We start from the raw sequence: 14,959 nt of genomic DNA, 5'->3' as shown, positions 1-14,959 counted from the left end.
AGCTAGCTTTAGTGTTTTGCTCTTGAGATGTGTGCCTTGGTATCTGGCATTTCTGGTTTCACTTAGAGTTTTGTACCTTGCTTATAATATCTTGTACAACCGACCACCTCTCCTTCTTCCTTCCTCTTTGTTCCTTCCCCCAAAAACATTTTTACCCAACTTCCAGTTGGTGTGGTGTGTCCTGAATAACTTCAGTGCTGAAAACAGTGCCTATTGGCTGGGAAGGGAGCTCCTGGGTTAATTTAGGGGAATCTGGTGGCCGTGTTGGGCCTGGTCTACCTTGCTGGGTTGTTGGGGTGAAACCAGCAATCCTTCACAATCCAAGAGAGAAAGCTCTTCAAAAAAGGATTAATTTGCCAATTCACAATGCATCGCCATCCAGTTAAAAAACACAGATTGTAAATCATTTACAGCACAGCCTTATGTTGGAAACATCAACTCTAATCTATCACTAGAGGAGGCAAGTGCCCCATTTGATCCCATAAAATGGATCTTCCTTTTTAAATATATATTCTCGGGGGGGGGGGCAGTATGTTAACTGCTGCTTGTATCTGCCCAGTGTTAGGACCTACTGACAAGGGCTTATCTCCCTGATCCTGAGCGACTAAATCCACTTCAGCCTTCGTTAATGCTGTGCTACATCGGTGGATAGCAGTTGTTTCAGGTGAACAAAATTCATTTAAATTTAAATATCTAAAGGCCTGCCAGTCTTCAGGGCTTTGTTGCTTTCATAGCAACAAAGCAGAGGGCTGAGGGGGGTTTTGGAGAAAAACCAGTTGACATCTTCAAATTAACTAGCTCCTTGGAGGACTGAAAGGTCTCCTGGTCTTGAATGTCAACTGAATGGCATGGAAACGTGGAGAGTGTCTAGCAGAAGGCAGATCTTGATGAACAACTAACGTTTGAAGCTTATTCCCCAGTGGTGAAAAAGAACTCAAAATCTTACTCTGTTTGGAGGTGGGCAAGAGATCATGATCTCCAGGACGACTGATTCGTTTAGATTTTCTCAATTAAAAATAAGACATGTTATCTGTCAAGCTAGAATTGTAAAATGATACAACTAGCTGGAAAACAATGTTTCTAAAACTTTAAGACAATTATCAATATCAATAATGAGTAAAAATTGAAAACACAAGAAAAACTAAAAATCAGTATCTAAAAGCTCAGAAAAAAATTCTTTTTACCAGCCCACCTCAAACATATTCAGACATTTTACATTCCAGCTCTGCCTATATGGGTGTCGCTGACATTCTTCATGACTGAACATAATGTGTTCTTGCTGCTAGTATCACTCCCTATAAAAGTGAGCTCTGGGGGCAAGTGCCAACAACAACCAAGCCACAATGGGGCTCCTGAGAATCAAGGGAGAAGGATGAGCATTCTGGAAGGAAACAGGTTTGGAGAAGTACTGAAACATGAACACAATTTATTTTATTCATTTTTATATTTTTATTTTTATACCATCATGTTTCCTCTTTGAAGGAACTCAAGTTTCAAATGCCTCAACAGTGGCCAATAAAATGAAATGATATCCTCCCCAAGTCCAATCCAGTGAGGAGAACTGAGAATGTCATGGAGGAGAGAAGAATGTTCTCCTAAAAGGGGAAGTGAGATCCATACAATTTAGAGTATCTCCGAATTGACCCTAACCGAGTGTCGAAAGGATCCTGTAGCTTATGGAATAACTCAGCACATTTAACAATGTTATTGGCCTTCTTACATGTGTACTTGACAGGAAACTAGAGTAGCAGGGCATGTTTCAAAGTGATAGGCACCCTAAGTCCTTCTGCTGATTACATGACCTTTACAGTTGAGACTGGGCCTCAACACCATAATGTAGCATTTGGGGAGGAAGATGCAACCCAGAAGACCAGCCCCAGAGGCCAAGATGGAGAAGACCTCCACAGCCACCATGGACTTCCCCTTGGTGCTCAGGTAGGTGGGCACAAAGGAGACCCAAACACTGCAAAACACCAGCATGCTGAAGGTGATAAACTTGGCTTCATTGAAGGCGTCAGGCAGTTTTCTGGCTAGGAAAGCCACCATGAAGCTGACGACAGCCAGAAAACCCATGTAACCCAGGACAGTGTAAAACATAGTGACTGAACCTTCATTACATTCGACGATGATTTCTCCAGCCAGGGAATGGAAGTCCCAGACTGAGTATGGGGGAGAGGTCACCAGCCAGAAAGCACACATAACTGCTTGGATGAGAGGACAGGCCAGGACAATGGAGTTTGTTAGTTGTCTCCCCAAGAGTTTTCTAGCCATGTTTCCTGGCTTGGTGGCCATGAAGGCCAGAACCACTGTGACAGTTTTTGCAAGCACAGAAGAAATGGCAACAGAGAAAACGATGCCAAAAGCAGTTTGACGTAGAAGACACGTGACCTTTGTGGGGCGACCGATGAACAGAAAGCAGCAGAAGAAACAGAGCAAGAGAGAAAGGAGGAGGACATAGGTGAGGTCTCGGTTGTTGGCTTTGACGATGGGCGTGTCACGGTGTAGAATGAAGGTGGCCAACACTACAGATGTAATGAGAGAGAGGAAAAGAGCCAGAGAAGCTAAAATGAACCCCAGTGTCTCCTGATAGGAAAGGAAGTGGGCCTTCTTGGGGAAACAGTGGTCTTGGTTGCTGTTTGGATATTGATCTTCTGGGCATGGGTCACAGTGATCTGCATCTGGAATGAGCAAAAGTATCTCAAACATGGCATACATGTTCTTTTTGTACAGACAGTGCAGGCTACAAAGAAGGAGACAGAAATGTCAGTTCCCTAGCTTACTGTCCATATAAACGTGCAGCCTCCCTTTTCGTATTTTCTCTTTCCGTTTCAACAACATATTGCATAACAGCAGAGTCAGGAAGGGTACAAAACACTCCTTTTCACCTGTGTAGGATAGCCCATGCTAGCAGACCCATGTTCCATATTCTGCAAGAAGAAAAACCTGAAGTGTGTAACTAGAAATTGAAAACTGTTAAGGGTAAGAACATGACCACAGCCTGTCACGTGCAGTGCCTTCCAAATGGGCAAATAAATTCATAAATAAATAAATACGGCATTTGCTTTAGATGATGCACTTTCTTCAGGGGAGATGTGTTGGTGCAGAGGCTGGGAAATAGCTGACAGGAATCAATATAGATTAAACAGCAGTTTCCTTGACATTGGAGTACCATGCTCCAGTCGCTACAACAACTGATCACCGCTCAGCTTCATGTTTAATGCCCAAACAACCGAGATTGGAAACATGATGTTCAAAACACTATGCATGGAAAGGTGAGCCAAGGCAGGTATTTAAGGATATTATTATTCTTTATTATTTAAATAGAAGGTTTCTTCAGGAAATTGTGAATAGTCTGTAAAAGAGTAAACCACCGAGTTATGCAATCACCAATGGTTTTTATGGAGAAACTGTTCATAGGTTAAATGGCCGTGTCTTCTCCTTGCGCATGATCTTCCCATGCTAACCCCACTATGCTCTGCAATTGAACAAGGCTCTCAATGCTTGAGCTACCTGTCCGGTTAGAAATCGTTCCTTCTGGGCAACGGTCACATCTGTAGCAGCAAACCGGCTTCCCCTCTGGAACTTTTTTCTGGTGCCCTGGAGAGCACCGATCCACACACCTCGCATAGGGAGACACCTAAAAGGGGAGACAGAAATAGTTGAGGTTTTACATGCAATGGATGTTGCACCAAAATAGGACAGAGTTACTCAACAGAGTTTCCCAATACACAATGGATAGGATCACCAGTTTAGAAAGTCTGAATCTTTTCTGGATTTCTGCAGGTTATTTAGAATCAACGTAATGGAAGCTGATGGAGATATACATGCTCATACAGATGAAAAAACATGAAGCTGCCTCCTACTGCATCAGACCATTTCTCTGCCTCTCTAGGGATGCTGGAGAAATCCTCCACAGACCCCAGTGAGGGGTCCACTACACCACTTGCGTCCCTGCTATTTGACGTGATAGGCTATGTAAATCTTACATAGACTATGGTATGAAAAAACAGGGACACAAACGGCGTATTTGCGTCCCAGCTCCAAAGTCCCTGCTGTGGTTTTGAAGCTGGCCGGCGGCTCCCCAGAGTCAATGCAGAGTGGAGCCAGCTGGCGAGGATTCCAGCGGGGGAGGAACAGATCGCTTCCCCTCTGGCAGCCCCCCATGGACAGCAAGGTAAGGGATTCGTACATCCCTATATCTCCCCCACTATTGTCTGCACTGAGTAGAAGTCACTCTCCAAGCTTTAAGACCGGGGCATTTTTGCAGCCATACCTGGAGATGCCAAGGACTCAACCTGGGAATTTGCATGCAAAGATGGTTCTTTCTCACTGGACAAGGACCCCTTCCTGCACTCAACAGGACTTTGGTCTCATCTAGAAAGACACCTTCCGTTCTCAAGCCATAGAACTGCAGCATTCTTTATGGCCCCCATGACATTCACTTCAAACCCACCTCTGTAGCCCACACGATTGCATCAGCATGAATGGTGAAGTCCTGGTCAGGCGGAGCTTCTGGATCCACCTGTCCAACTTTGGTGTGAGCTAAAGATTCATTTGGGAAGAAAATCCAATTCACAATATCGTATCTCTCCCCCTTTTTAAAGAAAGAGACTTCATCTCCAGCACTGTTGTTAAACCGGACATTCCTCAAAGAGGCAAGAATCTGAAATGGAAGAGAGAATTATAAACAGGGTAATTGTGAGTGAGTTCTGGTGTCTTCTGACATTTTTTGACTGCCATCAAGTTAGAGACTTCTTCTTGTCTTTACTGCATTGTTTTGATGAACACTGAAGGTGCATTGAGATGGCTTCATTGGGCAATTGCTCAAATATGCTTGCCCAGTGGTTTGCCCATTTTTCTTTGGTGTCTACTTGCTACAAGCCATGTTCCTCTCTTTGTGTGTGTACCAGAAGTAGTAGGGTGGTGCCATCAAGGCGAACAACACCTGAGGTGTCCTCACGCTGCCTGGCAAGAATGAACATGGGGCGGGGGGGGGGGCAGAGAAGCTGCCTGTTTTTTGCTCCTGGAGATGAGGGGTGGGGAGAAGAATACTATGTATTTGGGGTGACAGCTTGCTTGATTCATCCTCCTCAGTAGCCACAGTTTTAAATACATGATTATCACAAAGCACCATTGGTCTCCACTGGTTTTTATTCACTTCCTAGTGCTCCTTAAGGGAAATGATGGCCATGAAAGAATATCTATGGGGAATGTGTCTATTGGGAACTATAGATTGGACAAACAGCCCTTCTCCTAGGCTCAACCTTTGCTTCCAGAATCAGACCACCGAGAAACCACCAAGGAAACTATTATACGATTGTCAGCTCTCAACGAGGACGTTACCTGCCATGGCTGAAGATTCAGCAGCCTCTTGCCTCCCCCTGTCAATGCATGCTTGGATCCAGATGAGGACACAGCATGTAACGTGTGTGCAATGGAATAGACAGCATTGTAGATACTGTAGCTGTAACTGGACATAGTCATTGCAAGGATATGGCTCTGCAGGTCCCGTACCTTCTCCTCCCCAGTGCAGTTCCTCCATCCCCACGGAGAGATTTCTCCTGGTTTCAGAAAGTCGCAGTTAAATGTGAGTCCCCACCATTGTTGTAGAAATACATCTCCTTGTGGTTGGTGTGGATTTAAGGCCCGGAGAAAATGTGTGAATTCTGGCACATCCTTCCTGTGGACTCTGAAGTGCAAAGCACCATGGAGGTCTTTGGCCTTGTATAAATTTTGTCCTTCCGCAGAAGTTTCCCAATGGGCTGTCAGGATCCAAACCTTCCTAAACGGGATCTTGGTCTTTTCTTCGTGAATATCCAAGAACACTCTTAATATGAGTACAATGTTGGTGTCCCCAAAGACAATAATCACTTGGGGTTCAAACCAAGCACTAGGAATAGATCCAAGATATGCTTGTTGTACAAGGAGAGGGTTTGTTGGGTCGAACATGTCAGTGAAGGCCACACAGATGTCCTTCTGCTTGAGCATTGGTGTCAGTGTCTGGATGAAATTTTCACCTCTCTCCTCAGTTAAGGCAACCAGCCCAATCCAGTTCCAATGGAAATGCAGGAGCAGCCGGACAAGGCCCACATATTGAGCAACTTCATTAGTATCAATCCGGTAGAAGGAAGGAAATTCTGTTTTTTCTCCCTGAACAGGGTCAGCCAAACCATAACCAAGCTGAAAGAAGGATTTTCTTGTTAGTCTACTGCAGTGAATTTTGTGCTCCTTTAAAGACTGACACATTTTTCATGGCATAATCTTCCATGGACTGCTACAGCCAGCTTCAGATGCATGAAGTGCTATCCAGAAGGAAGACATCCATTTGAAACATGGACATCTAATATGAAATGAAGCTCTCTTTAAGCCCCCCCACCCACTGTGGATATCAACCCAAAAGGCAGGGCTGCCCTGGAGGTAACCTTGGCACAGTTTCTTGCCATTGTCCTGAAGAGGCCCATGTCGCTATACTGAAGCAATAGGACACTTTCTAAGTGTGGTGGGGATTTAGAGTCCCACCCCAAATAGGATAGTTTGGTCAAACAGTTCCATTGTGTGTCCAAATCCATTAGGACACACAAAATGGAAAACGTGACATAATGATAGTGGGTCTTAATCAGAAAGCCCGTAAGTTCTTCTACTCTAAACACTTTTCGTTTTCATCCCAAGATGTGTGGCTGAAACAGAAGCTCTTTTATATGGAAATGTGTCCCAATACATACAACACTGACAAATGTTATATTATGGTGGGTTCAGGTTCCCACAATCACTGGAGGGTTTACTGAAATGCATTAACTGACTGCAGCAAAATCAAGAAGGAGTCTTGCGTCACCTTGTTCAAGAACATGCGTGAAGAAGAAGAGCCATGCTGCATCACACCAAGGGTCCATCAAGCCCACCATTCTTTTCCCACAGTGGCCAACTAGCTGTCAACCGGGAAGCCTCCAGGAGGACAGAAGTGCAACAGCACCGTCCCACCCATGTTTCTCAGCAACATGTCTACTTAGGCATACTGCCTCTGGTTCTGGACGTAGCACATAGCCATCAGGACTATGAGCCATTGAGAGCCTTTTCCTCCAGGAATTCATCTAACCCCCTTTTAAAGCCATCCAAGTTGGTGGCCATCACTACATGTTGTGGTAGCGAATTCCATAGTTTCACTATGCACTCTGCGAAAAGGTCTTCCTTTTCTCTGTCCTGAGGTTCTAACCAATCAGCTTCATGGGATGACCCGAGGTTCTAATATTTTGAGAGAGGCAGAAAAATAGCTCCCTATCCACATTCTCCACACCATGCATAATTTTGTACACCCCTATCATGTCTCCCCTTACTCTCCTTTTTTCCAAGCTAAACAATCCCAGCTGTTGTATCCTTCCCTCATGGGGGACAGGGGAGATGCTCCAGCCCCTTGATCACCTTAGTTTCCCTTTTCTGCACTTTTCCCAGCTCTACAATATCCTTTTTTGGCAGTTTTATTCTCAATTCCTTGTCCATATATGCCAAACATAGAGTTTGCCTTTTTTACAGCGGCCACACACTGGACTGACACTTTCATCAAGCTGTCCACCACAACCCCAAAACCATTTCCATGTTCAGTCACCAATAGCTCAGTTCCCATCAGGTTATACTTGAAGTTGGGATTTTTCGTCCCAGTGTGCATCCCTTTGCATTTGCCTACATTGAACCTCATTTGCTATTTCAATGCCCATTCTCCCAGTTTGGAGAGATCCTTTTCGAGCTCCTCACAATCCCTCTTTGTTTTATCCACCCCAAATAATTTGCTGTCATCAGCAGGGATGGACACTTCACTGTATATTCCTAATTCCAGGTCATTTATGAAGAAGTTGAACAGCACTGGCCCAATACAGATCCCTGTGGTACCCCACTATTTGTATCCCTCCACTGGTAGAATTTACCATTTATTCCTACTCGCTGCTTTCTGTTATTTAACCAGTTACTGATCCATAAGAAGAGCCGTCCTCGTCTTCCATGACCGCTAAGTTTGCTCAGGAGTCTTTGATGAGGGACTTTGTCAAAAGCTTTTGGAAGTACATGCAGACAATGTCTAATGGGTCATTCTTGTCTACACGTCTATTGAAACTCTCAAAGAACTCTAAACTTTTACTGAGACAGGACTTACCTTTGCAGCAGCCATGCTGATTCTTTTCCAGCAGGGCTTGTCCTATTAGAGGCTCGCTAATTTTATCTTTCATAATGCTTTCAACCAATTTACCCAGAATAAACGTTAAGCTGACTGGCCTGAGATTTCCCAGATTGCCCCTGGATCCCGTTTTAAAAATTGGTGTTACATTGGCCATCATCCAGTCCTCTGGTACAAAGGCTGATCTTAGGGGCATGTTGCATACTTTGGCTAAAAAATGAGCAATTTCATATTTCAATTCTTTGAGAACTCTAGCATGGACCCCATCTGGGGCCGGTGAATTTATTTGCTTTCAATTTATCAATAAGATTGAGAACTTCATCTCTGGTCACCACTATTTGTCTCAATTCCTCAGACTCCATTCTTGAAAACATCCATTCAGGCACAGGCATCTGTCCTATATCTTCTGCAGTGAAGACAGATGAAAAGAATTCATGCAGCTTCTCTGAAATCTCCTTGTCCTCATTTATTTCTCCTTTAGGAGGAGGTTTGTTTGTGAATCTTTAATGTATTGCAAGACTCCATTTTTTACTCCCAATCCAAAGCTTTTTCTTAAGTAACAGACCCATTGCTGAATGGGAATAGTCAAACAATAACCCCCTGAGATCCCTGGATATGACCAAGGCTATCTTGGGGCAGGTTAGCCAAAGTCAGAAGGCCTCCTACTCCTCCCATCCAAAGTCAAGGCAGCACACCCACTGCATGGGGGAAAATGGTTTCAGAGATTGGCCTCTCCATCTCAGAGTTCCTGAGTTCTGCAGATCCCCCACATCTCTCCCCAAATGAATCCCCTCACCTGTGGGATCTTGAAGGTGCCCATTAAGGAAGCAATCTCCCTTGAGGATTTGGAATCGAGACCCCCAATAACAGAGACCAGCTCATTTTGCCTGTCACATTTATAATTAGGAAACATTTGCCCCCGTGTGGAGACCAGAGACAGGCTGTTCAAGTGGATCCATCTTGCGATGTTGCTGTGGTCATAGATGCGAAAGCCAAGGGTGTGGTTGGGGAGGAGAATTGTGTCCTTGTGGATCTCCTTCATGGCGAATGCCAAGGCCAAGACTTGCTGGTAGTGCTTGAATATCAACCTGCAATGATGGGAGTTACGTTGTGAGGTGAGTGAAGATACAATATAATTTAATATCTGGTGGGAAGGACATATTTGTTGCTGCTATGATTACCCAACTGCGAGTCAGAAATGTTTGCTCATCTACTTCATCTCACCCAGAAATCAACCTTCCCCTCCCTTGTCTTACATGAAGGCTGTGGGGGGGTGGAAGGGTGGGCATTTCTTGGTCATTGTGAAACTCTTCACATGAACCACAATCATTGTTTCGCTCTGCCTACCTCCTTGCACCAAGCAGCCTCTAGGGGCAGGTCACCTGTTCTCCCAGTTCGCAAGGAAGTGGAGATATGATGGCCAGCCCTCCCCACGTCACCCCACCCTCTGCTCGATTCAGAGGAGGAGGAGACTGCAATGCCAGCTTCTGGCTCAAGACTCTGAAAATTATTTACTCCAAACTCTGTTACAAGGAGGACACAATCCAGTGACTTCAGTGTTGGTGGAAGAAAGTATGAAGTGTCCTCCCAATCTATTGGTTGAATGCACAAATCCCAGCTTCCAAGTGCCCCTTCTCTGCCTTACACACACACACACACACACACACCTTTCCACATATTTCACCTTGCAGCAGTAGATGCAACAGCAGAGCTTGGCTCCCCCAGTCTCTGGAAATTATAGTCCAACGGGTTTCTGTGTCACTACCATCACACCATCCATCTTGCCAGAAAGGGAAAGAGGAATTGTGTTCCAGCTTAGAATGGGACCATACATAGCTCAGTGCCACAGAGCACAACCTTTGCATCCTTTTCATGCACAAGGTCCCAGGTTCAATGCCTGGCTTCTCCAAAAAAGGCAGGAAAGCTTCCTGACTAAAACCCTGGAGAGCTGCTTCTGCCAGTCAGTGCTGACAATTCCGGGCTGGATGGACCAAGGGTCTGACTCGGTATACTGCAGCTTTCTATGTTGCCATGCAGCCAGAGAAGAACCCCCAGGTCTCTGCTTCTCATTACAGGTTGATGCCAAATTAGGATCAGCCTGGAAGGAGCCCTCTAACCTGCAACCAAAGAAGGCAAACATCTGTCCCAGATCCCTCTTGTGGACACTTACAAAGCAGAAGGGCGGAGTTCTGGTGGTGCTAAACCACTAAAGTCCTGAGTCTCTTTATAATAATTCATGCCAACTGGTAAACTCCCTCCGACAATGAGGTCTCCGGGGCTGTAATAGGTTTGCAGTTCCTTAGGCCTGGTCAAGAGGCAGGTGGTCCTCAGCATCCTTTGGGTGGCCTGAGGCACCATCCAGAGCAGCAGCAGCGAAATCATCAGCGGCACAGAGAGACCTTCCCTCCTAGTTCAGCGACCAGACAGAACCTGAAGAAGAGCTGAATATACAGGCCCCAGCAGGGGAATTTGAGCGTAGCCAGAAATAATCAGCCCTGAAGTCATCAGACACTGCCCCATCCCACATGGAAGGGGCCAGGACATCTTTATATGAAGCATGTTTTCTCCTGGATTTTATTGTTCTTGGTTGGGTGGGTGGAAATCCATGGGGGTTCATCAAAAATTACTGTCATTTCCACAATTCCAGAGTGGCAAAATAGCCACAGCCCCACAGCACTGAGCTCCCTTTGCACAGTGGAGGGGGGGGGGAGTTTCAATTGCTTCTCTGTGGGGCAGATGGACTCTGAGATTGGACTTGAGTTGTCAAGTTCCGGCCTTGGGCCTGTGTGGAGCTGAGGACCTAAATCCAAGATGGAGTCCGAGCTTGTGCCAAAGTTCATTAGCCCAGATAGGTGACTGGGGAAAGGGAGGAGCTGGGTGTGGCAGTGTCATGCTCAGTGATGCTTGGAGCAACCATAGTATGTGAGCTGTGTGTCTAAGCTTAAATGCATGTTTGTTTCTCTTGCAGGCCGGATGGACGTTTCTCTGTTAGCTGAACAGTCCATCTGCTAGTTTCTTCTGACAGTTTATATATGACCGTTCAGATAACATATTGCTGTCTCGGGACAGATCTTTTCCCTCCCTGTTAAAAGATTGTCAAGTTCTTTACTAAAGTTTTCTTTTGTCTACTTCAGCTGCCTGTTCAAGTTACTGGCCCACAAGAAACAGCATGCAGTCAATTTGGAGCTCCATTCTCCATTTAAATCCTTGTAGCTATGGGGAAAATTGCCAGTAAAGAACCATCAAGGGAGTTTGTCAAACAAGGCATAGAAATATAGAGTACATTAGCGACAGACTCTGAGATGGGTCCCCTCAGGGCCAGGGGGAAGGCGAGGCCGGAGGAGAGAGCCAGTCTCCTGTCTGAGGAGAAACTGCTCTGAGAGAGACTCTGAGGGAAGGTTACAGAAGGCCACTGAAGCACGCTCATTCACCTGCAGAAGAGGCCTCAGCGCTAGGGATGGCGGAGAATTTCTCCCCGAAATTTCGGGGGGCCGAGCGCCAACGTGTTCGGCCCCCCGAACAAGTTTCGGGAGAAATTCTCTGCACCCCCCCGCACCCCGTACACCCCCCGGGACGGGACTTACCTTTGCCGAATGTCCCTCCCGGCGGCGTATCCGGCCGGCGGTTTGGCGGGTGTTCGTGCGGGGCGGGAGCTGCAGCCGGTCTTTTGACCGGCTGCCGCCGCCGCCATTCCAATGAAAGAAAAAAAAAATAACGCCCCCGTGATAGGCTATGTGACGATTAACATAGCCTATCACAGGTAGATTTGCAAAGTCAGTCATGATAGGCTACGTAAATCATCACGTAGCCTATCACGGGTGACTTTTTTTTTTAAAAAAAAGGGCGTACGGATAATGGCGGCCCCCATAGGGAGCCGCCATTCCCGTTCCTTATTTGGTCGCTGTAGTCTACGTAAATCTTTACGTAGACTACAGCGACCAAATAAGGAATGCGAATGGCGGCTCCCTATGGGAGCCGCCATTAGCGTACGCGCTTTTTTTTTTTAAGTCACCCATGATAGGCTACGTGACGATTAACGTAGCCTATCATGGCTGACTTTGCAGATCTAGCCATGATAGGCTACGTTAATCGTCACGTAGCCTATCACGGGGGCGTTTTAAAAAAAAAACTTTGGAGTTCGCGGCCGGGCGAGGCGGGAAGCCTCCCCCCCGGCCTGAATTTCGGCCGGGCGAGGCGGGAAGCCTCCCCCCCCAGCCTGAACTTCGCAGGGAGAGCAGCGAAATGCCTCCCCCCCACCGCAAACAAGCTTCGACGACAGGTAAGTGACTTTCGTCCACCCCTACTCAGCGCTGAGACACCAAAAGCCTAGCGCTGCTCTTCTGCCTTCCGTAATGGATCTCCCTCAGAAGGAGCAGTGGGAAAATACTGGGGAGTTGCAAGATAAAGACAACAATGTCTGGACCCCCTGTAAAAATTCAGGGACTGAGGCAGGAGGAGGGCACAAGGAAAGCCTCATCAGGAAGCCCCCTTCTCTGTTTTGCTTAGATTTTTTAAAAAGGGGACCGGCCCCCCTCACATTCTTCTGCCCTGAAGAGGAGGATTTTCCAGGTTAAAATGGAGAGACAGGTCAGGTCTTTGTGGCACAATTAGCGCAGAATGATCTGTTACAGGTGAAGGCACAGAGCTGTCGGCTCTCTTCACACCCGGCAGTTCATCCCACTACAATCAGGTCCTTTGGATTCTGGATCGTTTCCAGGATTTGGACTGGCCCTGTATACAGGCATCTCTCCGAGCACGTCCCTCTGCTCTGTCCCTTTTCATGGCTGCATGGAAAAATCAGGACAGAAGGCTGATCAGTGGATCCTTTGGATTCTGCAGCAGGAGGGAAGTCGGAAGCCCTTCTCTTGACCTTGAAGGTGGAGGGAGCCCCCCTTCCAGATACATCTGCTTGGGTCCTCATTGTGCTGCCACAGGAGGCTTCCCATCTACTGGTTCCCCCCGCTTCCCCTTTATTCTGGCTTCCCAAAGACCCTGCAAGGTGGGCTAGTAGAAGAGATAGCAGCTGGCTGGCTTCCCCATCGTACGGATGTTTTCACTGGTGTGTGTGTGAGAGCCTCCATTTCTGTTGTCAGTGGTCTCGCCAGCAAATCATGAAATGACCTCATGCCTGGTAATTCCCTGGACCCAAGTTTTAAAAGATGGTACTTCCATCTCAAAAGCCCAAGGTGTTTGAAACCAGTCAGTCTATTCAAGAAAAGGGATTAAAGAGTTCTTCTCATTTTGGAGGACAAAGAAGTGAGATAAGCCTAGGGATGGTGGAGAACTCCTCCATGGATCTCAGTGAAGATGAATGCCAGTGCATTCAGCCCCCCGAAATCCATGGCGGAATGAAGCCTCCTGCCCCACCACCCCACGAAATGGGCCCAGAATGGAGCCCCCAAAACACTACAGGCACGCGAAATAGAGCACTTACCTGCTGTCGTCTGTGCTGACTAGCGAATGGTTCACATTTTGGAGGATAAAGGACTGAGATAAAATCATAAGAACATAAGAAGAGCCATGCTGGATCAGACCAAGGGTTCATCTAGTCTAGAATTCTGTTCAAATAGTGGCCATCCAGCTGTCGACCAGGTACCCACAAACAGGACAGGAGTGCAAGAGCACCCTCCTGCCCATGTTCGCAGCCACTGGTGTACATAGGCTCACTGCCTCTGGTTCTGGAGGTAGCACGGAGCCCTCCAGACTGGTAGCCATTGATAGCCTTCCCTCCAGGAATTTCTCTAACCCCCTTTTAAAGCCATCCAACTTGGTGGCTATCACTACATCCTGTGGTCACAAATTCCATAGCTGAACTATGTGCTGTGTGAAGAAGTACTTCTTTCTATGTATCCTGAATCTCCCACCAATCAGCTTCACAGGATGACCCCGGGTTCTATTATTTTGAGAGACAGAGAAAAATGTCTCACCATCCATATTCTCCACACCATGCATAATTTGGTAGACCTCTATCATGTCTCTCCTTACCCTTCCTTTTTCCAAGCCAAACAATCCCAGCTACTGGAACCTTCTCTCACAGGGACGATGCTCCAGCCCCTTGATCATGTTAGCTGCCCTTTTCTGCACTTTTTCCAGCTCTACCATATCTTTCTTTAGGTGAGGTAACCAGAACTGTACACAGTATTCCAAGTGTGGTTTAGCTAAGGCTAGATAAAATATTCAGGTTGCCTGGCAGGGTGCCAACTGCCCAGATGCTCTAGGGGCACTGTGCATCTGGATCAGCGGAGGGCTTGTCACAGACACACCGTTCTCCACCTGCCCCTCATTGCTCCACCACCCACATGTTAGACGAGGTGGTTCCGCCCGCTGGCAGGAGAGGGTGTGCTCTCCAGAGGGACGGCTCCTGGCACCATCAGTCCAAAGGCCTCGTGCAGCTACTTGGTTCTTTCCTCCAGAATGGGATTTTGTGGAGGGAAAAACAAGACAGATGCAGCGCTGGGAAACACAAGAGGGTGACAAGTGGAAGATGGCGATGTCTGAAAACCTTCTCAAACCCGGTGAATGAGGCCTGGCAATTGCGTACTGAAAGCCTTCTTGGGTGGCAGTTTGGAGACCCCGATTCAATAGAATTCGGTTCTCTTCATGGTTCTATCACTTTATAGAGATAAGTCCTGTTGTTGATCTGTTCATTTGATAATATAAGATGGAGCTGTATTTTCAAATCTCTTCAAACCATTTTGATAAAGAACGGTCAGGCTGGGTCAGATATGTCAGAACGTGATCTGCAGACAATGTGGCTTTTATCTGACTCGTATTTATCTTGGTACCATGTATGTTGGG

The sequence above is a fragment of the Heloderma suspectum genome, chromosome 6, assembly GCF_057233095.1.
Source record: "Heloderma suspectum isolate Gila_16-S chromosome 6, 16-S_ref, whole genome shotgun sequence".
Classification (NCBI taxonomy): Eukaryota; Metazoa; Chordata; class Lepidosauria; order Squamata; family Helodermatidae; genus Heloderma; species Heloderma suspectum.
This window is presented reverse-complemented; position numbering follows the sequence as displayed.